Genomic DNA, 24,486 nt, shown 5'->3' on the forward strand with positions numbered 1-24,486 from the left:
GCCATTCTGACTTGCAAGTCCATATTTTTCAATGCTGTGATACACTGCTTCTATAGCAAGAAATTTAGAGGAAGTAACAAAAACCAAGAAAACCCTCTTAACTCTATGGGCAAATCAGTTGCCTTCTCTTTCTAATTAAAAATGGTATTCTTTCTTGAGCTTGATCAGCCACTTCGTCTTGAGTAATTTGCAGATGTTTGAAAACTCCAGGTCCCATTTACCAGAATTATACCTAATCTGAAAGAAGTCCCATAACCAGTAAAGGAAATTCCAAAGAAACAGCTCTGGAGGTGTTCTGAGCATTTATAGACATGCGGGCAATCAATAATATTTTCTTATTGGCATTACTTTTAGAGAAACTGTATTTATAAACACCAAGGAAAAGCTACACAATATATGTAAAAGTAAACTAAATGCATTAAGTGTGAAAATTGAAAGCTAAAAGAAGAAAATCTAGGTAACAGCTAGTAGAATAAAGCCTTTGAGGTCTTGGTTTAGAGAGTCAGTGCTTTCAAAAAAGATTTGGAAAAAAACCAGAAGCATATGGAAGTTGAGAATTGATAAGTTGGATTACATTAATATTAATTAAATGTTCCACGGACATCCTGGTTAAAGTTAGCAGACAGGTGAGGTGACAGGCTAACAGAAGATATTCTCAATGTCTGAAACTTACAAGATTTCGTTTTTAAAATATGTGAGAGATTTCTTCAAATCTGCTAGTAAAAGACAGTCAGTCCAATAGAAATAAAGAGATAAAAGACATAAATATGCACATGAAAGAAGGGGAAATCCAGGTGGTTAATGCATGTGTGTGTGTGTAAAATGTGTGTGTATACCTATGTGTATATATGTGTGTGTGTGTGTATATATGTGTGTGTATGTATATGTCTATTTACATACATATATATGAAGAAATTTCCTAACTCTTAACAGAAATTCAAAATGTGGTGATTTACTCTTCCATGACCATTATGTTAAAAAAAAACCCTGGAGAGTTTGAAAACATAGGCAATGCTTTAGACCAGGGTATGGGGAAGCAAGGATCCTTATCTGAAGTTGGAAGAAAAAACTGGCACAAACATTCTGGGAAGCAATCCAGATATACTAATCTCCATTGATCAACCATTGCTACATTGTAATCCACTTCAAAACCCGGGGACCTACAAGAGCAGGCACTTATTCTTCATGTGATGGAGTGTCTGCTGGAGCTGCTCTGATGATCTCCACTGGGCTCTTGTGAGTCTGCCATTGGGAGTCAACTTACCAAGACTGGGCAGGGTGGGGGGTCTGTTTGAAGCTGAAGGTTCTCTAGTCTGGATTCTCAATACGGGTTGAGCTGAGTTCTCCCCCAGATTTCTTTCATCCTTCTTGGACCATCAGGCTAGCAGAGGGTAGCTGTGGCAGAGGCACAAAAGGGCAAGTGGAAGCTTTGAAGGAGTCTTCATGCCTAGGTTTGAACTAGAACTGGCACATGGTTACTTCTGCCCACAGTCTCTTGGCCAAAACAAGCATATAGTAGTAGGTACACTCCACTTTAAGTGGGAGTGTCTGTTAAGTTGTAAGAAAATGAGTGTGGATACAGGGAGGAGCAAAGAATTGGGGCCAGTGGGCCAATAATTCCACTAACCACAATGCCTTATGACTTAGCTGCTATATTTCTTGATATGTATTTCAGAGAAACTCCCCCCTCCCCCACATGTCTACAAGGAAATAAGTGTGAAAAAACAAAAAAAAAATTATTGCAAGATTGTTTAAGATAGTAAAGGTGAGCTTCTTAGGAAACCCTCACTGAAGGAGTGAACAAGTAAAATATGGTATAAACCTTCAATGGACTACAATATGACAGTCAGAAGTAATTAATTAGATTTATATATAGCAGCATGGACAGATCTCAGTAACTTAATGTTCACTTTAAAAAGCAATAAAAAGTATGAAAGTCGTCGTATAATGTCACTTATGTAACCTCCACTGTTACATAACAACACTGTATATTTTATTTTATTTTATTTTTAAACTTTATTTATTTATTTTGAGAGAAAGAGTGGGAGAGGGGCAGAGAGAGAGGAAGAGAGAGAGAATCCCAGGCAGGCTCCACTCCATCAGCACAGAGCCCAAAGCGGGGCTCAAACTCACAAACTGCGAGATCATGACTTGAGCTGAGATGAAGAGTCAGACACTTAACTGACTGAGCCACCCAGGTGCCCCAACACTGTATATTTTAAAGGTACACATATAACTGTTAAAGGACATATGTTAAATAAATAAGAGTGTGTACCAAAGAGAAAGCAAGGAATAGAATTGATTATGGGGAATTTAGACAGAAGAAAAAAATAATAAAACAAAAATGGAGGTTTCTCAATAAACCAAGAATTTAATCCAATCAATTTTGTGCCCCTGTGATTTTTAAACATAAAGGATTTTATAACAAAAGACCCTAAAGGAGAGACTAAAATGAGCAAAGCACATTTGGAATATTCATAAAGAAAAAAGTTTTCAGCAGAGTTTTGGAGTTACAGTGGTTTTGGTTTGAGAAAGGATGTTCTAGAGAGGAACATGTCATGGTCAAGGCAGGAACAGGAGAAGGATGTGTGAAAATTGTATGGAGCTTCTGGCAGAAATTTAATGAAAGCTTGACAGGGTGTAACAATAGATGAAAGCATAAGGCAGAGTTTCTTGTAATCTGTCATTGGAGCTTTTGTTTTGATCTTTTCATAGTTTTGGAGGTCTTTGAAAGCACCTGGAAACAATTAAGTGGAGCCTGATAAAAATGAGCCCTTTGGAAGAGAAGTTCTCTGAACACTTGTGTGCTATTCCACTGTCCTTCAGAAATCACAGCTATCAGAGATTCTATAACACTTTTTTGTTCTGAGACACTGATAATAAGAGAAGTCTTCCAAGAGTATTAGGAATTATTCTCTCCCTGGAATATAAAAAAACAACTAACCAACCAACAACAATGACAAAAACAGAACAAAACAAAACCTTTTGTTGGTGTTGTAGGGAACAATATCAGTTGTTCAGCTCACATCAGAAGAAATATTGAGGGGCAGGGACTAGAAATAGACCCTGTGTGGTTCTCTATTTTATCATCTCAAGGTCACCTGGCATGGCCTCTAAAATTATTAACACCTTTTCTTTAAAGTAAAGCCTTCCTCTATTGGAAACATATTTTGGGTTAAAAACGAAATGTACTTTTAGTCACTGTTTAATAAACTGTAAATTGGCAGGGAAAATTATGAAGGGTAATTTTACAATTTATATTATTTAAAATGTCAACATTTTTTAACTCAGTAAATTTAGCCCCAATTTTCTAATTCTTATTTCTAAAGAAATAATTAAATATAAACAAAACATGCATAAAAATTAATCCTAATATGATTATAATAGCAAAAAATGAAAGCTAGCTAAATAAGCAAGAACAAAGTTTAAAGGAGTTGATGGAATGGTACTGAGTCATGAAGAACATCTTTAAAAACATTTGGTAACATGGAAGAAACACTCCAAATACATTGGCATGTGAAAAAGTAAGACATAATTATATACCAAAATTGAGAAAAAATATACTTCAGTATTAACAGTGTTTATCTCTGAATATGGGACTATACATAAAATAATTTCTTGTTTCTTTCTTTTCCAAATTCTCTTAAGCAATTATTTGTCGCCCTTATACAATAAAACAAATAACACATGTTATTTATAAAATCGTACTGAATAAATAAATAAGTTAAATATTGTGTTAAACTGGTAATTTAAGTCATTCATAATCATTCTCCTTTTTAAAATGTATGTTTGAGTTCCTCCAGGCAGTCCTTAAAAATGGACATTCTAGATATACATCCAGTCATATTTTGGAAAATTTCCAGGAATATTCAAGGCACATATGCTACCTGGATACAGAGGATTTGATTACAAGGAAATGGCTAAATTAGAAGTAAATTTTACATCCTCAAAGAATTGAAGAAAATTGAAAAGGCAGCAAAAGCTGTGTTTTTGCAAAGCATAGTCAAGTACCTTTTTCAAAAGGGTATTTATTCTAATTCATACACCACGCCTCAGGATGGATTCATATTCTAATTCACTGCTCACAGTATCCAGGGCACTTCTCAAGCACAGGCGTGCGTTGTGGTGTTTTTAATAATTGATAGCTAAATGAAGAATAAGCTCATGCCAGAAATTAAGAGGGCAATTTAAAGAAATGAATAAAGGCTATGAAGGCGAGGACCACAACCTGTTAAATGTTGATCATCTCCTGTTTTCTTATCTTTCCCCCAAGGCTTTGTTGTTGTTTTTTTAAACAAAGTACCCCCAACAACAGTTAATAGTACATTCAGCCATGTAACCACCTGCAGAATTTCTGATTAGCAGGGATCAGAGGACATTTTCATTTGTAGGAACCAATCCGTTTATCCTCAAAATAGAAAAATAAGCCACAAAGTATGACAGACCGCAAACACGGAGTGTTTTTCTTGCTGAAATGATAAATAACAGCAGTCATCTAGTGTGATGTCATCAGATAGGAATGTAAGGCTCAAGACCGCAGTTGGATCATTAAGGTGCTTACGAAGAAGTGAATTTCAATCCCGTATATTCTTTTCCTTGTATGAAGTGTTTCCAAGGCCAAATGTGTGCATCCTTGGGTTCCTTGGAGTATCCCAAAGGAAAAGAATTTAGTCCCGTGGTTTGCTCCATCAACACCACATGCCAAATGCTTCCAAGATTGAGAATGCGCCCTGTGCCCTTCTTACAAAGTTTGCTTCAGGAAGTGATCTCATGTCAAATTACCAATGGATCCAATTTGACAGATACTCCCTGTTCCCAAACAAAAGGAAGAATGTCTCTCCTCACTCTTAGTTGGAAATTACTGGCCAGAAACCATGTGAGGGTGATTGAGTTACTTCATGATCTGTCAGAAGATCTGACATAAAAGAAGATCTGCTTCATGATCTGTCATAAAATCATTCCTTATGATGGGAATATTTGAGTTGCATTTTCACACAAGTTTCCCAAATTGCAAGACTTGCTGAAGAAACACCTACTCATTTACCAAGGACTCAGAAGCCCGGAATGCACAGTGACCCATTCAAACTGGAAGCCGACATTTAGGCTTTGTTTCAAGTAAGTACCAATTCGGACTAGAAGGCATAAAATATTATGTCATAGAGACCATAAAAAGATCATATGGAAACTTAATAAATAGAAGATGGGGCAGGATCAACTCTGAGGTCTAAAAACTAACTGAGAGTCAGCCATGGCATCTGCAATTTGTTTTTCTTTTTTAGTAAATGGGAATGGAATCACTATATTTGGGGGAGTACAGCAAATATCCTCTGAAATGCCATCTTCATTTTTTCCCCCAACGTTGCCTTGGCATACATTTAGTGTTTACTTCTAGAGTTAAGTTTTGAAGATCATCCAGTGTAGAAAAGCTGAAATGGATTAAGTTTTGACAAATAAGCAGCTGGAGGAGGAAGAGAAAAATTGCCCTGAACAAGAAAAATAAGCAAAGACACAGGGGATGGAATAAGATTTGTTTTCTATTTCTAGTGGAAACAGATAAAAAGAATTTAACTGGCAATCGGAAGGTTTAATTTAGATATCTTGAAGATTTTACAGGTTTGCTAGCTACTAATAATTGCTACTTTTTACTATAAGCTAAATTCTTTAGGTGCATCATAGGTATGAATTTCAACATCACAAATTCAAGTGTGCAGAATATCTGATTTTCTTTATTGCTGTAATTGTCAGATCTCTGATCTGAGCATCCAGCCTGCCTCATGTAGGAAACTTAATAGAGTCATTTCTGATTTTTTTTTTCTCTTTTCAGTATGGTGATTTTTTTTTGGTCTGTTTATACCTAGAGGGTCAGAAACCCTTCCTTCCAGATTTACTCTCTCTCCTGTCACCCAAAAGCTTACAGAGACAAGACCGGGTACAGACTGCCATGCTCTGGTCCAAACAACTTCTCCCACTTGCCCCAGGGGCTGGCTTTGTCTTCAGCTTCCCAGGATTTCTCCCTGTCCTTAACTGAGCTCTCTACCTCACAGCCTATCGGCAGTGTCCCCATTCAGAAAACTGAGCTGAAACACTCAGCTGGTCCTGGAACACTCCCTGAACTGTTCTGAATTCATGCATTTAATTTTTATTCAAATCCCATCCATTCTTCAGAGCCCCAAATATTTCTTCCTGATCCCCTCACCAGAAGGGATTTTTCTTTTTTGAATTCACAGTGTGCCCCTCTCCTATGGCCTTTATCACCTTCTGTTGGCACATTCAGCTGGCAAACACTAGTACAGGTGGAACCCTTGTTGACTGCTGGCATCTGTGCGATTGGGAGGATGTTCTGATTGACTCTTGGCTGTGTCCTACTGGTTTTTTGTTTTGTCTTGTTTTTGCATTTTTAATTCCACCTCTGCCTTCTGCCCTGGATTATAATTATACCCTTCCTTCTCTCTCCTACTATAAACTCCTTGAGGAAAGAAATGTTTCAGTTTGGTAGTTCATTCAATGCCTTGCCCATAGTAGGCAATCAAAAATATTTACTAAATGAATCCTTAGATAAAACTAGACTAGGCCACAACATTTTCTTTGGTGTAAGGATGAAAAAGCCAGAGGCATCCTTCATCATTGGCATATGAATACAGTTTACTTGCCAGCATTACTCTCTTCTGCCTACTCCCTAATGCCTCCTCAAAGTCTCATAATTTTTAATTTGAGAAAAGAACCAGTGGGGTACTTTGGTTTTAATCTGTGGGGAAAAAATAAAATAAAATAATTCAAACTTTGTTCTTCTACCACTGACAGTTAATAATATCTACTGTCATCACACTGAGCATTTTTAAAAGGCATTTGAGAAATTTATCTTTTCCCTGATTTAACATTACATTTTAATTTCAATTCCCTCTCAGGAGGATTAAAACTCAGCAGCACTTTGTCACTTTTGTGACATTACTTTGAGATAAAAACAGAAATAGTAAATACAGCTTAAGAATGCTTGTAATTCACAAGGACCAGATCCTGAGACTTTCATAAAATGCCAGATTATTATACAGCATCGTTGTGAAAGACTTGGTTTTATTTTCATGACTATTAAGTGAAAATACAATAAAATAAAAATGAGCCCCTCCTGCCCTATTGTAGATACTGAAAGACGATTTTTTTTTTTTTTTAACTTCAGAACACTTAGTTTGTGAGAATAGAGAACAACACAAAACTGTTGAGATGTAGATGTTGGTTGGAGGGTTTGCCCACCTCTATCTAAGAGACTGGTGTTTACACCAGCTTTCTAGAATATAGATTCCATTTCCTGTCTTCACAGAGTTACAGATGAATACGTGAGGTACCCATGAAATCATCTGCAAATTGTTGAAACTATGAATGTTAAATCCACCAATCTGGAGGCCTGCTGTTCAGGCATTCACCAACTTAGCACTAACCTGGGAGTCCTCCGTGTTTATATGGTTATAATTCCTACCACCACTACTGTTTCCTTAATGACTCCCAAAACTCCTGAAGGAGCTGCCAACTCCTGTGTCATCCTCAGTCTCCTGGAGCCCAGTGTTCAGAGGAGCTTTGAACTTGGAGTTTAGGATTTGATAAACTTCAGACAGCTCAATGTCTGGAAGGGGCTGGGCTCTGGATTCAAGTTTACTGTCATGATTCTCAGAGCCTGGAGCACAGTCAAATGCAGATTTTTATTCCTAACACCTGACCTACTGGACTAGACTCTCTAGTGGGTCAGCCTGGGAATCTGCATCTTAAACTCCCTCCTCCTATGATTTTTTTAATTGAAAAAAATCACGATGTTAGAGCTACCGTGTAAATTTCAGATTGCCCACAGTCCCAGAAAAATGAGTTCCCAACATGAATAGCTTTACTGACAATTTCAGTCAAGAAACCAAGGTTGCCTTCCTGAGTAGTGCCTCACCTGAGTAAAAAGCTCATGAAATTTTAAACCTGCACATAGAACAAAATTAAATTTCTGATCTCAATATAATTCACCAACATTTTTGAGGAATATTTAAATGATTCCTTTGTCTCCCAAGATCCCAAGCACAGAAACCCATTCAGCTATTGTTGGACTAGAAAACTCAGGATGACCCAGATGACTATGCATTCATGATGGGGTCTGAGAAGGGGGTGCCTTTGCTCAACTCTGTCAGGTTAAAATTATTCAGACTACTTTTACACAAACAGCACATCTGTAGTGAACATTCCAGTTTTATTTACTGTCAGCAGCCTTGAATGATGATTGCAATAAAAACATATACTCCTGTCTGAAACCAAATAGAAGAGGCTCCTGTTTTTCACTTATCGCTGAAAAATTCTATTTTAGAGAGGAACTGAAAGCTTTTGTTTTTCAAATAGCACATTATAAACATCACTTAGAACATTACCTTATTCATTTTTGTGCAACTAATAGTTTCTTCAAGTTAGTTAGGTGATTGCTAGCAATTAATTAGTAAGGTTAACATTGTTTTTATTGATCAGCCTGACAGCAGTGATTGACAACATTAATATAATTGCTTTATTTCTCAGAAAACCTTACCATGAGAACCAAATAGTAGTAGGAAACAGTTGGGAGATAAAGAAAAATAGATTATATGCTTTAGATTGGGCCAATTACTTTAACATGCTGCCAGGGCTTTGATAACTGAATTAAGGGCAAAGGCTTTCTACCCTTAGGCAGCTAAGAGCTTGTTTTCTGTCCTTCCCAATACCTCCATGACACTGAATCTCCACAGGGGACAGAGAAGAAGTTGGTCTATGATCTGACATAGGACCCTACATTACTCTTTCAATTATAATCACGATGAGCAAATAAAGAAATAGTTTGTGACCAAAGTTAGAAAATTCAAAGTTCAGTGGCTACATTTAACATCTTTTCTTATGAAATAAGAGATCAAAAGGGAAGGGAAGACAAGTTTGCTCCACTTTATACCCCCTCTAAAGTTCTAACACAGTTACATATATTCCCTCCTAGTTGTCATTCAGATATGGGATTAATATTGGTGATGTTACAGAATGATCCTGGACCTGGCTACAATATTATTCCCTTAAGTTATTCTTGTTCAAAGATTACTAGAAAGAGAAGGTAAACCTGAGGATCAGTTCCATCTGGTGACTGATCCAGAGTTCCAAGGTTTTCCCTGGGGATTTAACAGAAATCCTTCAGTCCTTTGTTTCTTGACCTTCTCCTACAAAAGGACTAGTTCTTTTTTTTCCCCCAAAATGACTAGTTCTTTATTGTACTCGACCTACCCTTCAATATGACTGTGTTAAACCTTTATAATTACTACAGCTGTTGAAAATTTTAAAGATCATTTTTCTTCTCATTTAAATGATTAGGAAAACAAGTATAGGTTTTGTTTGGATATTTGCTCAGGATGTTATAACTATTCTAAAAGTTGTTCAAATACATGTTTCAAACTACTTACAATAAACATAAAATTGTAGATCCCCCTTTCATTAGAATTACCACTTACTGAGAACACTTTTTTTTAAGTTTATTTATTTATTTTGAGAGAGAGAGAGAGAGAGCGAGCATGAGCAGGGAAGGGACAGAGAGAGAGAGAGAAGGAGAGAGAGAGAATCCCAAGCAGGCTCTGCACTATAAGCTAGAAGCCTGATGAGGGGGTCGAATTCATGAACCATAAGATCATGACCTGAGCCAAAATCAAGAGTCAGACACTTAACCAACTGAGCCACCCACACAATCCAAGGCTGTTACTATTTTAATAGGGATTGCATGAAATCTATGGATTTCTTTGGGTAGTATGGACATTTTAACAATATGTGTTCTTCCAATCCATGGGCATGGACTATCTTTCCATTTGTTTGTATGGTCTTCAATTTCTTTCATCAGTGTTTTATAGTTGTCAGAGTACAGATCTTTCACCTCGGTTAAGTTTATTTCTAGGTGTTTTTATTATTTTTGGTGAAATTGTAAATGGAATTGTCTTCTTAATTTTCTGCTGCTTCATTATTAGTGTATAGAAATGCAACAGATTTGTGCATATTGATTTTGTATCCTATGACCTTACTGAGTTCATTTATCAGTTCTAGTAGTTTTTTGGTGGAGTCTAGGGTTTTCTATATATAGTATGTCATCTGCAAATAGTGAAATTTTTATACAAGTTTGACTTTTTTAGATTCCACACATAAGTGAGATCATGGAGTATTTGTCTTTCTGTGTCTATTTTTTTCACTTAGCATAATGTTCTCAATATTCGTCCATGTTGTTGCATATGATAGGATTTAATTTTTTAAGGCTGAATAATATTCCTGTGCATGCATGTGTGTGTGCATGTGTGTATCACATTTTCTCCATTCATCTGTCAGTGAACACTTGGGTTGTTTCCACATCTTGGCTATTGTCAGTAATGCTTCAATGAATATGGGCATAAGATATCTCTTCAAGATTCTGATTTCATTTATTTTAGATATATACTCAAGAGTGGGACTGCCGGATTGTATGGTAGTGCTCTTTGTAACTTTCTGAGAAAGCTCCATACTGTTTTCTGTAAGGCTGTACTAATTTACATTCCCACCAGTAGCGTACAGAGGTCTCCTTTTCTCCACGTTATCTTTTGTCTTTTTGGTAGTAGTGATTCTAACAGGTGTGAGATAATATCTACTGTGGTTTTGATATGAATTTCCTTGGTGACTAGTGATGTTGAGCACCTTTTCATATAGCTATTGGCCACTTGTATGTCTTTGTTTGAGAAATGTCTATTCATGTCCTTAGCCCATTTTTTAATCAAGTTGGGTTTTTTGTTTTGTTTTTTGCTATTGAGATGTTTGAGTTATATATTTTGGATATTAACCTCTTATCAGATATATGGTTTGCCAGTAGTTTTTATCATTCTGTGGGTTGCCTTTTCACTAGTTGATTGTTTCCATTGCTATGCAAAAGCTTTTTAGTTTGATACAATCCCACTTGTCTGCTTTGGTTTTGTTGCCCTTGCTTTGGGGGCCACATCTTAAAAATCATTGCCAAGACCAATGACAGATGCTCTTTCTTATGTTTTCTTTTCATAGTTTAATGGCTTCAGGTCTTACATTTAAGTCTTTAATATATGTTGAATTTATTTTTATATGTGGTGTGAAATAAAGGTCCAACTTGATTCCTCTGCATATGGATATCCAATTTTCCAACATCATTTATTAAAGAGACTGTCCTTTCCCTATTGTGTGTTCTTGGCACTTTTGTCAAAGATCAGTTGAGTGTAGATGCCTGAATTTATTTCTGGCCACTCTGTTCTTTTCCATTGGTTTATATGTCTGTTTTTATGCTGGTACCATACAATTTTGATTACTGTAGCTTTGTAACATATTTTGAAACCCGGAAGTGCAGTGCCTCCAGCTTTCTTCTTTTTCCTCAAGATTGCTTTGGCTACTAAAGGTCATTTGTGGTTCCATACGAATTTTTGGATTATTTTTTCTATTTCTGTAAAAAATGCCACTAGTATTTTGATAGAGATTGCATTTACTCTTAATTGCATAGTTGTTAATTAAGCCTTTTGAGCAACAGATTCCTTTGAGTATCTGATGAATTTATACATCTTTACCCCAGAAAAATAACCATATCTATATACTTGGAGTTATATATATATACATACATATGTATATATAAGTACATAGGTATATATATAATATATATATGTGTATATGTTATATATATATATTACTACCACCCCTAATATATTAGCAGGAAGTTGCTTTAATTGCTTTGATATATTTAAATGGATCACGATTTAAGTTTCTCTCTTTGGAAACAAGAGTACTAGTTGGAACTTCTCTTACATATATATGGAACAGTGAAGTCATTGGAGGAAAACCCTATGTTTTTAGTCTCAAGAGTTTGCTTTATCACTGAAGACCTAAAAGGCTCTCTATGTAAATTAAACTAATTTATAAAGAGTCTGAAGATGATGTTGAATATATCATTCATTGTAATTAATTAAGAATTTTTAACTAAAGAAAAGTTCCTCTTGATTGTGAAAAGTTTTAAACTTCAAATGCAAGTTTGTAACTTTTCCTTAGAAAAAGAAATATACCATAGATATACTTTTGATTCAAATTGCTTTTATCCTAATGCACAAATAAGTTTTACATTGTTGTATTTCCATGTTTTTTTTTTTTATTGGGCCTTAGTGTATGTAGAAAACTCTTATTGCGATACCTTAACCTAATAAGAAATTTTTTTAAGGTAATGACTGTCACAGAGCCTTTTTCTCCAATTCAGAGTCTTCCCTGATAATTCATCTAGTCTGGATTCTCTGTAATTATGTGGCATTTATATTCTCTCTTCAATGTACTCATATTACTTTTATGTCAATTGCCAGAATTCTTTCGGGCAAAATAAGTTGGGCCTACATTTTCCTTTGCTGTGTCCCTAGTAATTGTTTGAAGAGTACTGTGAAGGCTCTTTTTTAATTCCTCTCACTTTGAGGTGAGCCTTTATAAAGGTGGACATAATGCAGAAAGCAGTGACTTGCGCTGAGAATGACATTGTTTCATAAAAATGTCAGTGATTATTAATTCATAGAAGATTTGTGAGGCAAGTGGAAAGACCTGATAAGCCTCATTTCCTTGACCATATTCATTTTTCACCCTGGAAAATAAATTTTGCTAATCACTGTTTAAAATTGCATTTGCCTTTTACCCATGTTCATTTTAATTAGTTCAAGTTTGTGGGATGTAAAAATGTTTTCCTATTCATCAAGATGTTACTAGAATAATGCTGTCCAGAATCCTAGGCATTCCTGAGAAAACGGGCTTCTTTGTAATATTAAAGAACCCTTCTAAGGGCACTTTCCCAAATATGTGTACCAAAAGTCCAAAAGTATGTAATTCCAAAGAAAATAACTTATTTTTAAACCTCTCATCCTTGAAAATCCAGGAATTCTAAGGAATAATTACATTAACCTACACTGCACTCTACATTTTCTCAAGTAAACCTCCAAGAACACAGAGTGCTGTTTTAAAAACAGTACTGCGCTAACCTGAAAGGCTGTTAAACTGCAAATAATATTTCTTTCCAATACCAAATTCTCACAACTTGCTTTCAAATGCTGGGGATATCCTCTGAGGCTCCTCTGTGCATCCAAAGGTCAAGGAACTGACATTTCAGTATCAGCAACATAACTTCGGAACCTAGGAGAAAGATAAACACAGTGAGTCACTTGTCCAATCTTGACAAGTAATATGACTCGTGCAATGTGAGACCTCCCAAATGAAAACAACAGATGTTAGTATCTGCTTTGGGTAAGAGATCCTGGCAGGTCATAGCCAGAATCAGAATGAGCATCTTGAACTCCCTTAAAAAAAAAGAGCTATCAGGTTAAGAGGATCTAAATCCAGAAATTATATATACCCACAGAATTCATATCACGAACTCTGAGAATGGACAGAATTAAATGCCAGTCTTTGGAGACATTTTTCTGAACCACAGATATATTTGTGCCAATCAGTGCTGCATTTGACTTTTAAGTGGATTTGAACCAAAAGTGGAGAAGATTTTTTTAATGAAGGCTTTTAAGAGGGTTTACATTTAACTTAATAATAAAACTTTCTCCCAAACCTTGCTGAAGTGGTCATTTAAAATACATATCCATTCAAATACTTGTTTCTAAAACAAGACTTTTTAAACAGGCTCTGATAAATTCTAAGCTTTTCTAGATCAAAGAGTTTAACTAACTCATTTTTCCCTCATAGAACCAGGCAAAATAACTTTTCCAAAGTGGTGCTCAATTCCTATTTGTTGAATAAAGAGTGTTTTAACATATTATTCCCTTGATGAAAAATCCATAAGAGATCCCAAACCCATACTTGTTCTACTCAAGTCAAAACTGTCCTTCAGTATTATTTTCCACTACACTCCCTTACTGTTGTGGGACTTGTTTCTTCATGGAATTCTTGCTACTGTGGTTGTGCTGCCACTTTCTCATTGTCTTCTCACTCCTTGCCACCATCAAGCCCTGACACTTCTCCTACTGCTTAGCCTACAAAGCTCTCTGTATGATTGTTTCCCCCTTTTGAGTCTGGTAATTCTCATGTATATCCTCTCTAATTACTGAATGTGTGTTAGACTTGAGTTACAGTCAGAGGGTAAGGACCAGGTCTTCTTGGCTCTCTTTCCCCTCAGGTTCCAGACTAGAGTGAAGAATGAGTGTGAATATTCATATGAATGAATATGAATAAGGATATAATGGTATCCTGAAGACTGGCTTAAGAGATTTTCATGAAGCCAGGAAAGCCCAGTTAACTTGAACATTCAGTTCACTTCCACTGACTAATAGATCAGGCTTGGATTTAGGCTCAGTTCATCAGGGATACTCCAGACCCTCTATAAACGGGACAGATATGTAGAATTATTGCTAACTTTCAATAATATATGGCCACAAGCCCATGGAATTCAAGCTTTTGTGTTCATAAAAATTCTACATTAATGCTAATCTCTCTCTCTTTCTCTGATTAAAAATAAATTGTGCCAATCTTTGTATTGCAAGAGTGAGTTCAGATGGATGTGTACAAATATCTTTCAAAAATTATTGGAGAATGTATGCAATTCCTTTCAGAGGATGAGTTTTGCATTGTTGAGATGTCCATATTCTATTTTAAACTGTCTTGTTTGAAGATCTTCCAAAGAACTTAGGAGGAAGAGAGAAGAATTATACAAAGTTTTCCTTTCCTACTGACTCATTGCATTAAAAGCTCCACATAGCAGGAGAGTGAGCCAGTTTCCCTCAAATCCAGAGGTTTCTGACATTACCATTTGCTAAAGGGAGTCAACTAGACAAAATGGATCACCATCCCTACAGGAGGATAAGGGCTGATAATTTATATGCACTGAATAGATAAGAAAGGCAAAGGAAAACCAGAAAGAAAGAGTGAGGGAGAAAAGGAAAAAGAGATAAAAGATACAAATAACATATGTGAACTAGAAACTAGCTCTAAATTGACACTAATATATAACTCTACATGGAGGCTTTGTATCTCTTCAGCTGATACAGAATAGGATCCAGTCCTCACTACAAACCTGCTGTAAACTCAAATTTTCTCAAGTTACTTCAAACCCTGGATTTTAACATACCATTCCCTTGATGAGAAACCCACGAGAGACCCCAACTCCATGCCTATCCTATTCAAGTCAAAACTCTCTTTCAGTTTTCTTTTTCACCACTCTCCCCTACTATTATAGGATTTGTTCACGTATGGAGTTCTTGCCACTGGGATTGTGCTCTCTCTTTCCCATAATTTGTTCCCATTATTTTTTGAACTACTAAGGTGTTCTAAATACTGCTATTTCAGCGAATGAAAGAAAGTCTCTATTCTCATGGGATTTATATTCCAGTGAATGACCAGAATCTAAATATCAGTCAATATAGTAATATTCATTAATTGAGTAATTTCTTGGTGTTAGATGATTGTATGTCATTTCTGAGTTAATCCTCAAAATAACTCTAAGAAGTAGAGATATCACTGTCCTTATTTTTACAGAGACATAAAAAAGCTGAAATTAAGAGAGAGCTAAATAAGTTGTGCAGTGTCACATACCTAATAAAAAGTGGCACTTGGATTTGAACTCAAATTCCCCTGACTGCTAAGCAGGACAGCCCAGACAGACTTTAAATACCAGAGAGCTAGCCTAAGTGATCAAGATTTTATTGCACTTTATACATGTTGTGTGTTATGAAAAATATAAACTAAGAAAGATATAACTTTATATATGAAATTAATTTTATAACATCAGTTTTATTTCATGTAGAGCCATTGGGATAATAAATGACAAGGTATTAGTTTTCATGTTGAACCCTTTAACTATTAAACTAATGCACCTTTGCAGCTTCCTGCAGTGTTCCCAGTCGTCTATAAGGATAGCATTTTGCTTGCCTACAAAGTATACTTTTAAAACATTTGTAAAAATTTTCAAATGGACAGTATTATAGTGATGGAAAAAGACTGTTCAGTACTCTCTTCCCTCAGAGTTCCCTGCTTTGGCTTCCCTGTTGATTTTTAGTCATCAACTTTCAGAGGTATCTGAGCCTTGGTTCAGGGAACCCACTGACTGTGGCAAATGGAGCTCTCAGCAGTGCTGGGACTTGCTACCAAGCAGGAGGCTGGCAGCTGTAAACACCATCATTTCAGAAGTTTCCAGAAATAAGTGCTGTTCTCCAGAATGCTGGGATTCTTATACATAGACAAGTGCTTAGCTGCCTGAGAAATATTAATGAGAATTTTGCAAGGGAGCGGGGGAGGCCAAACTTCAGGGTCTTTTTAACTCTCAGCTCCCAGGACCCACTTACATTTCCTACAAGCTCTGTGGGGAAATGAAAGACAGAGGGAACCAGACAATAAGACCTGCTGAGGACTTGCAGCATACAGAACATTGTACTACAAACATAAGAAAAACAATATGCATTGTCTCTGCCCCTGAGGATTTTATATTCTAAAGGAGGAAGGGAAAATATTTTGAAATACCCAACTCAGTCAACAAGTCGTACGCTTAATTAGAGCCTATGTAACCACTGGAGAAATGTTTAACTACAGCATTGTCCCTTCCTGACAGTTTCTCTCCAGAAGCCACATAATATCATAGGTGAAAGTATGAACTCCATAACCAGACTGCCTGGGTTACAGTCCTTACCCTGCAACTTTCCAGTCGTGTGACCTCAGCTTGGTTGTATAATCTGTTGTACCACAGTTTCCTTATAAGATGGGAATAATAATACTATTTCCCTTGTAGCATTGTTGTATTAAGTGAGTTAATGTATAGAAAGTACTTGTAACAGTATTTGACTAAGGTTAAGAGCTATAGTAAGTGCTGCTTCTAGCTAGTGTCACATCCTGTTTGTTTTTGTTTTGTTTTTAAATTTTTTTTAATGTTTCTTTTTGAGAGAGAGAGAGAGCGTGCGCGCGCGGGATGGGGGGGGGAGAGAGAGAGAGAGAGAGAGAGACACAGAATCCGAAGCAGGCTCCAGACTCTGAGCTGCCAGCACAGAGCCCGATGTGGGGCTCAAACCCACAAACCATGAGATCATGATCCAAGCTGAAGTCGGACGCTTAACCGACTGAGCCACCCAGGCGCCCCCCCCCCCCCATCCTGTTTGTTTTTAACACAGAGTTGAAGATTGAGTTGTTTCTCTATTCTAATAGTATTAATAATAATTCCTCACCTATAGTGAATGCTTAATGTGAAAATGGGTCATGTCCTATCTCATTTAATTCTCATTAACAATTGTCTGAAATAGACACAGTTTGGGGTGTCTGGGTGGCTCAGTTGATTAAACATCTGACTTGGGCTCAGGTCATGATCTCGTGGCCTGTGAGTTCAAGCTTTGTGTCAGACCCTGTGCTGACAGCTCGGAGCCTGGAGCCTGCTTTGGATTCTGTGTCTCCCTCTCTCTCTGTACTTCCCCCACTCACTGTCTCTCAAAAATGAATAAACGTTAAAAAAATCATAAACAAATCATAAAATATTCTTTAAAAAAGATACAATTTTAAACTTCATTTGAATACAAAAAAAACAAGGCTGAGACAAGTTTTAATGACTTCTCAGTCTCCAACCTGACCTTTTGGAACGCATTTTCTATTATGACCTCTTGCTTCCTCCCCTCAACCATGAAAGAATGTCAGGGAGAATATTCTTGTGTTTGATATGGGTGATGATACTGAAAGAAATTTGGTAAGTTGGTAGACAAAGGAATTTAACAGCTCTCTAAATCTTAACAATTAAAAGCGATCAAAGTACAGGTATAGCAGTAGAGTTTTGCTGCCTCTGAATTTCCTTTAAGAATCTGAACCACACGTTGGAAGTCCACTCAGATTATGTTTCCCATTTCTGAATTTCCTTTCACTAATATTTATTATAAGAGGAGAGATTAATTCAAAAGGCAGCATTTCTGAGACCACAGTTACTAGAATTTTACTGAGGTTTTGATCAGAAAAATATGAAGCCTGATGGAGCTTATAGTTGAGGCGAGCAAGAGAGAGAAAAAGGAACCGTGTTCTGGGGACAGACACTCTGGGCTACATTAGAGCAACAGGTGGCCCCTACAATTGATGACTACATCCTCCATGATCAACCCAACCTAGTTTTAAAATATCTAAATTGAGAAAAGAGCTAGTGATGCTCCAGGAGGCATCAAGGTAATGCTGAAGTTTTAGTCAGTCCTTTAGGGAAGAAAAAAAAAGTAATAGGTTTATTAAAATTGCCTGTGTATTATGCTATGAAAACTTGTACAAGGATGCACAGATGGGCTTCAATTTGGACAACTATGTTGCTGCATATTAAAGGCCTTTGATTTTAATATCCAATAATGAATAAAACTACTGGTGGGTGTCCTCCTGAGTCATAATGTAATCAGAAGAGAATGGCTAAGTCTGGCTCTCATTTCTTTTTTCTATTGAATATTTGCTCTCAGCCAGATGCACCTATACTGAGAACACAACAACAAATCATTGTATATGTAGTGAAGGAAACCAGGGGGATTTTGTCAGAAGGGAAATAAGAACTGATTAGAGTCCAGTAAAAATATGGTTTTGAAATTATTGAGTTTTCTAGAAGAGATCAACTCTAGGTATCCATGATCCTCCAAGTAAGCCAAACTTCACTGCAAAAAAAAAACAAAACAAAAAACAAAACAGTTTATTTAGAACTGCCACCTCCACTCTCTATCAAGGCCCAGCTCCATGCTGATCATAGGTAACTCTAAATGTAGACCTTAGCACTAGGACTTAGCACTACCACCTACCTTCTAAAGTGCTTTATCACTGGCTGCTGATTATCTAGACTGGTGATACCTGAGTTAAGGCTTCTCCTTATGATACTGAAGACACTGTTCCCTGAATTGTGGGCAAGATTTCTATGTGCTCTGTATCCTGTACCTTTCTCACTTGGCAAACTGTATTGTCTTGGTTGATTTGGGTTGAAGCCAAATTCTGCTTCTTTTATATTTCTTCTTGTCCCTAAATAAAACCATTGTGTGGCCCCAATTTTTCACTCTTTCTTCTGTGCGCATTCTTTTCAATGTGGTTTTACAGTTCCTCCCTTTAGATGTGGAGTTTATATCTCTACCCTTTGACTTGACCTGACTGCCAATAAAATGTGAAAGAAGCAAATGTGTAGAATGCCAGCTCTGAGCCTAGTCCCAAGAGGTCGTGGACACTTTGGCCTTTTCTGTTGCTCCTCTGCCTTCATGATAAGAACAAGAACAGGCTAGCCTACTGCAAAATGAGAGACACCACGTGGAGCATAGCCAAGTGAACTCAGTTGTCCCACCCAAGGTTCCAAAGAGGGTCTACCCCAAATCAGCAAAATCACTTCGCTGACTCAAAGCTGACATAATTGAGTACCACTGATTAGCAGAACCACCCAGCTATCCTGATAACTCTTGGGGAAGGAGGGAATAATAGTTGTTTTAAGCCACTAAGTTTTGGGGTAGTTTGTTACATGGAAATATCTAATATTAATACACCACCATGGCTTATCCCAATTCTGAGTTCTGACATGCAATCTGATGTGCTTGAAGATGAGCTAGTATCTTCAGCTCGTAGCACAATATCTGACACTCAGTGCTTCTCACGGGATAAATAATAAATGATATCTTGCATCTCACATCAGTGAACATTTGGATTGCTCTCTAATTTGCAATCAGATCTAAATTTATCTTTCTTATTAATCAATATCCTCTATTTTGAATGGTGTCTTTTTTGTATTCTCAATTTGTTGTCCTCTTGGTTTCTGTTTCATTTTCACTTAGAAATGAATAATAAATTTGAGAGATTAATAACATTTAGTATTTTTTTTGGTAGAGGACTTTAGAAAGTAAAAGGAACCAGGTGAAGAGAAGGACAAATAATCCAAAATCAAATGAGAATGGAAGGTTTGTCTTGATCTTATGAATTTCATGATGAAATTCTGATTCACAAAACAATTATTAGGAGTTTTATTGCATAACAACAAATCCTTATATTTTTGTTGACTTGATTTCAAATAGTTGCTGCCTGTCCTACATTTTATACATTATATTATCTTCTGATTTTTCTTAAAACTTCATTCAGAAGCCCAGGCATTAAAAGTAACTATAAATCTTTTTCATTTGGTGACTAGGTCTCTCTGCTTAGTAGAATTCAGGATATAGCTATATTTTCTCCCATCTCCTAATAATCTGAGATCTTCAACAAAGGAACCACTATTTTTTATGATTTCCAACAGTATTCACTCATACAATGTGCATAGACATTGCTTCCTTGGGCATGAAGTCCTCAGAAGAGAATACTCTACAGATGTGATGAATTTAAGACTGGACATATACCCCCATTTTTTTTTTTTTTTTGTATTCCTTCTCCTCTGGGGTAAAATCCATCAAATCCCAATATTAACTTTATGCAGCAAGGCAATGAGCACTTTTGGATTGCTTGCCCCCTCTCTTCACCAAAAGCAGTAATACAATGTTAGCCTTAGAAAGCTGTTGTGCTTAGTAGAGATGAGGATATTGTTCTCGTGGCATGGCTGAGGACTGGCTGCTTGTTTCCCCTTTCTACAGAGACGAGTGATATTACAAATCAAAATGGGTAACTCAGAAAGGGAAGAAGGAAAAAGAAGTAGCCTATGTTGTTCTTTTAATTACCACATTAGACTACAGCCATTTAAGGTTTGGCACTTGATTGCATTCCTGGTCTCTCGAGGTGCAGGAACATTTCCCATCATGGCCTGGCTGTTGATGCAGAGATGCGGTGAAAGCCTTGTTCTTGTCTCATTCTTTCTCTGCCTCATTAACTTGTTCATTTTAATGATTATATCTTTGTAAAATCTAACATTTTATTATCAAATGCTCCATTCTTAAATTAAGCATTAAAAAATGGAAAGGGAAGGTTGATCATCATACAATGATTCCACTTCATTATTTTGGGGGTGTAGAGGGGGTCATGCATCCCTGTGTCCTTACTATCTATTAATATAACTCCATTTGTCCCTGTATTCAAAACACATTTTTTGAGCTCTTTCAGTTTCCAAGGCCCTGGAGAGAGGCTTTGAGGGAAAGAAAGAGAAACTTTGATCCTTCCTTAGAAGAGCATGTATCTCTTTCCTTAGAAGGGACTAATTTTGAGGAAATCCTGATGAAGAAAGGTAACACACACGAATATAAGGGAAAAAAGACTTAAGGGCCTGGAAGACTGGGAGTAGACACAGGAAAGGAAAATGATATTAGGGCTATTTACCAGGGCTTACCACCAACAATTTGTTAACTCTGTATTTATGCACTTTTCTCTAGATCTATTATATTTGCAATTAAAAATATCAATAAAATGGAAGCATACTGCTAATACTTCTAAAGGAGAGACATGGGGGATAGTTACCAAAAAATGATCAGATTCTCTTAGGAAACTAAGGACAGTTATTTTTATAAAGACAATTAAATTGGTACTTCATTTCAGTATAAATTAGACCCATGGTGAGATTAGAAGATATTCAGGTTTGAATTTATTATTCTCTACCCAAAATGAAAATATGGCCTGTGTATAGGTATCATAAATTAGCTTTATCTTATACCCTTACTCTGAATGTATGTGTCATCCAAGTTAATAGATATTTGACCAATTAAAATATGCTGGTTTGCTTTATATGCTTCCCTATCCTATACAATCAATCTTTTTCATCGAAATCCAGGTCTTTACAATATCCATGAAAATTCAATCTGCATAATTCCAATCTATCTGGATTATTTTTTAAAATATTTATTTAGTTTTGAGAGAGAGAGAGTGCAAGTGGGGGAGAGGCAGAGACAGAAAGAGGGAGACACAGAATCTGAAGCAGGCTTCAGGCTCCAATCTGTCAGCACAGAACCTGATGTGGGGCTCAAACCCAGAAACTGTGAGATAATGACCTGAGCTGAAGTTGGAAACTTAACCAACTGAGCCACCCAGACTCCCCACTATCTAGATTATTTTAAATTTTTTTATTTGTATCAATCATTCACTCTTCCTATGACTATTTTATCAGCACTTATTAAGTTATTCAATAAATATTCAGTACTTACTATGTGCTACACTTTATTGTAGGTGTTGAGGATTATAGCAATAAACAAAATACAAAGTTTCTTGTCTTCATGGAATTTAAATTATAGGATAGGAGACATACAATAGAAAGAAGACAGAAAAGTAGATAGTACATCAGATGACAATGTGAACTGTGGAGATATATAAAGTAAAATAGAGGGGATAGGGAATGTAGAAGCTTCTAGGTCCTGGAACCAGCCTTGTGTTTGGGTAGGAATGACAGTGAGGTCAGTGGCCCTAACAGAGAGAGAGGAAGAAGTAGGAAATGAATGCAAAGGTATAGAGAGGAACCCTGCCCTCTAGGGCCTTGTTGACCATTGAAAGGCTTCAGCTTTTACTCTCCTTAACATGAGAAACCATTGGAAGAATTTAAGTCAAGTTGTAACATACTTGTTTTTTTAATTGATTACTTCATTTTTTAATTTACATCCAAGTTAGTTAGCATATAGTGCAACAATGATTTCAGGAGTAGATTCCTTAATGCCCCTTACCCATTTAGCCAATCCCCCAGCCACAACCCCTCCAGCAACCCTCTGTTTGTTCTCTATATTTAAGAGTCTCTTCTGTTTTGTCCCCCTCCCTGTTTTTATATTATTTTTGTTTCTCTTCCCTTATGTTCATCTGTTTTGTCTCTTAAAGTCCTCATATGAGTGAAGTCATATGATATCTGTCTTTGACTAATTTTGCTTAGCATAATACCCTCTAGTTCCATCCATGTAGTTGCAAATGGCAAGATTTCATTCTTTTTGATTGCTGAGTAATACTCCATTGTATATATATACCACATTTTCTTTATCCATTCATCCATCGGTGGACATTTGGGCTCTTTCCATACTTTGGCTATTGTTGATAGTGCTGCTATAAACATGGGGGTGCATGTGCCCCTTCGAAACAGCACACCTGTATCCCTTGGATAAATACCTAGTAGTGCAATTCCTGGGTTGTAGGGTAGTTCAATTATAAATTTTTTGAGGAGCCTCCATACTGTTTTCCAGAGTGGCTGCACCAGTTTGCATTCCCACCAGCAGTGCAAAAGAGATCCTCTTTCTCTGCATCCTCGCCAACATCTAAGTTATAACCTGCTTAACCTACATTTTAATTGATTTTAATTTTTTAAAGTTTATTTATTTTGAGAGAAAGAGAGAGAGAGAGCATGAGCAGGGAGAGGCAGAGAGAGAAGGAGAGAGAGAGAAAGAATCCCAAGCAAACTCTGCACTGTCAACACAGAGCCCAATTCAGGCTCATTTCATGAAACGTGAGATCATGACCTGACCTGGAATCAAGACCTGACTGAGCTAGCCAAGAACCCGTAGATTTTAAATTTTTAAAAGGTTTCTGTGTTGAGAATAGATTGAAGAGGTCCAATAGTAGAAGTAAATCAGAGCTACTATTGCAGCAAGCTAATCAAAAGTCGACATTGGCTTGGACCAGACTGTAACAGTGGAAATGGCCAGATTCTGAATGTATTTTGGAGGTTGAATCATACATATAACTTGCTGACTGATTGGATATGAGGGACGAGAAAAAGAGAATTCTAAGTGGACTCCATGGTTTGTGGCCTGAGCAACCAGAAGGATGGCGTTGCTTTTTACTGAGATGGAAAAGGCTACAGAAAGCAGGCTTGAGGGTGAGAGCCAGGAGTTGGGTAATGGATGTGTTATATTTGAGATGTCTCACACACATACAAGTAGAGATGGTAAGTATACAGTTGAACAATTGAGTCTGGAGCTTAGGGGGATAATTTCTGGCCAGAAATATAAATCTAAGAGTCATCAGCATTTGGATGGCTTTTAAGTCCAGCAGAAGAACCAGAAGTATATAGGAAACCACTGTAGACAAAGAGAGGATGATATCCCAGGGGAAAACTCTGGAGAATGGAAATGCTGACAGATCCAAGAGTTGAAGAAAAATCAGCAAAAGTGATTAAAAAGGTGTAGTCAGGGTAATTGTAGGAGTTGAGATATGCTGTCTTGTATTTGAGCAGGGTGGCTCACTGTATAAGTATTTTTAGTGAAATATTTCATTAGATTTATTTGAAATAGAATATACAGTGAAAATTATAAACCTTTATGCTTTTTGAATCTTTACTTTTTTTAATGCACTGCAACACCATAGCTAAGGTAGACACCTCTATGTACCCTTCTGCTTCCCTTCCATTATCTATCCCTTCAGAAGTCACCACCACGACTTTGAAGTTAATGCTTTTAATTATCATGTATATTTTCATATGTAAATATATGTAAATAATTTTTTGTATTATACATGTGTGTATTCTCTAGGAGCCAAGAGCAGGCAGGTGGCCCCAAAATGTACCATTTTGGCATATTGATTTATTTTATTTTATTTTATTTTATTAATTTTGTTTTTAATTTTTTCAGATTTTGTTTCAAATCTAGTTAGTTAACATATAATAACATAATAACA

This window comes from Panthera tigris, chromosome A2 (assembly GCF_018350195.1).
Source record: "Panthera tigris isolate Pti1 chromosome A2, P.tigris_Pti1_mat1.1, whole genome shotgun sequence".
Classification (NCBI taxonomy): Eukaryota; Metazoa; Chordata; class Mammalia; order Carnivora; family Felidae; genus Panthera; species Panthera tigris.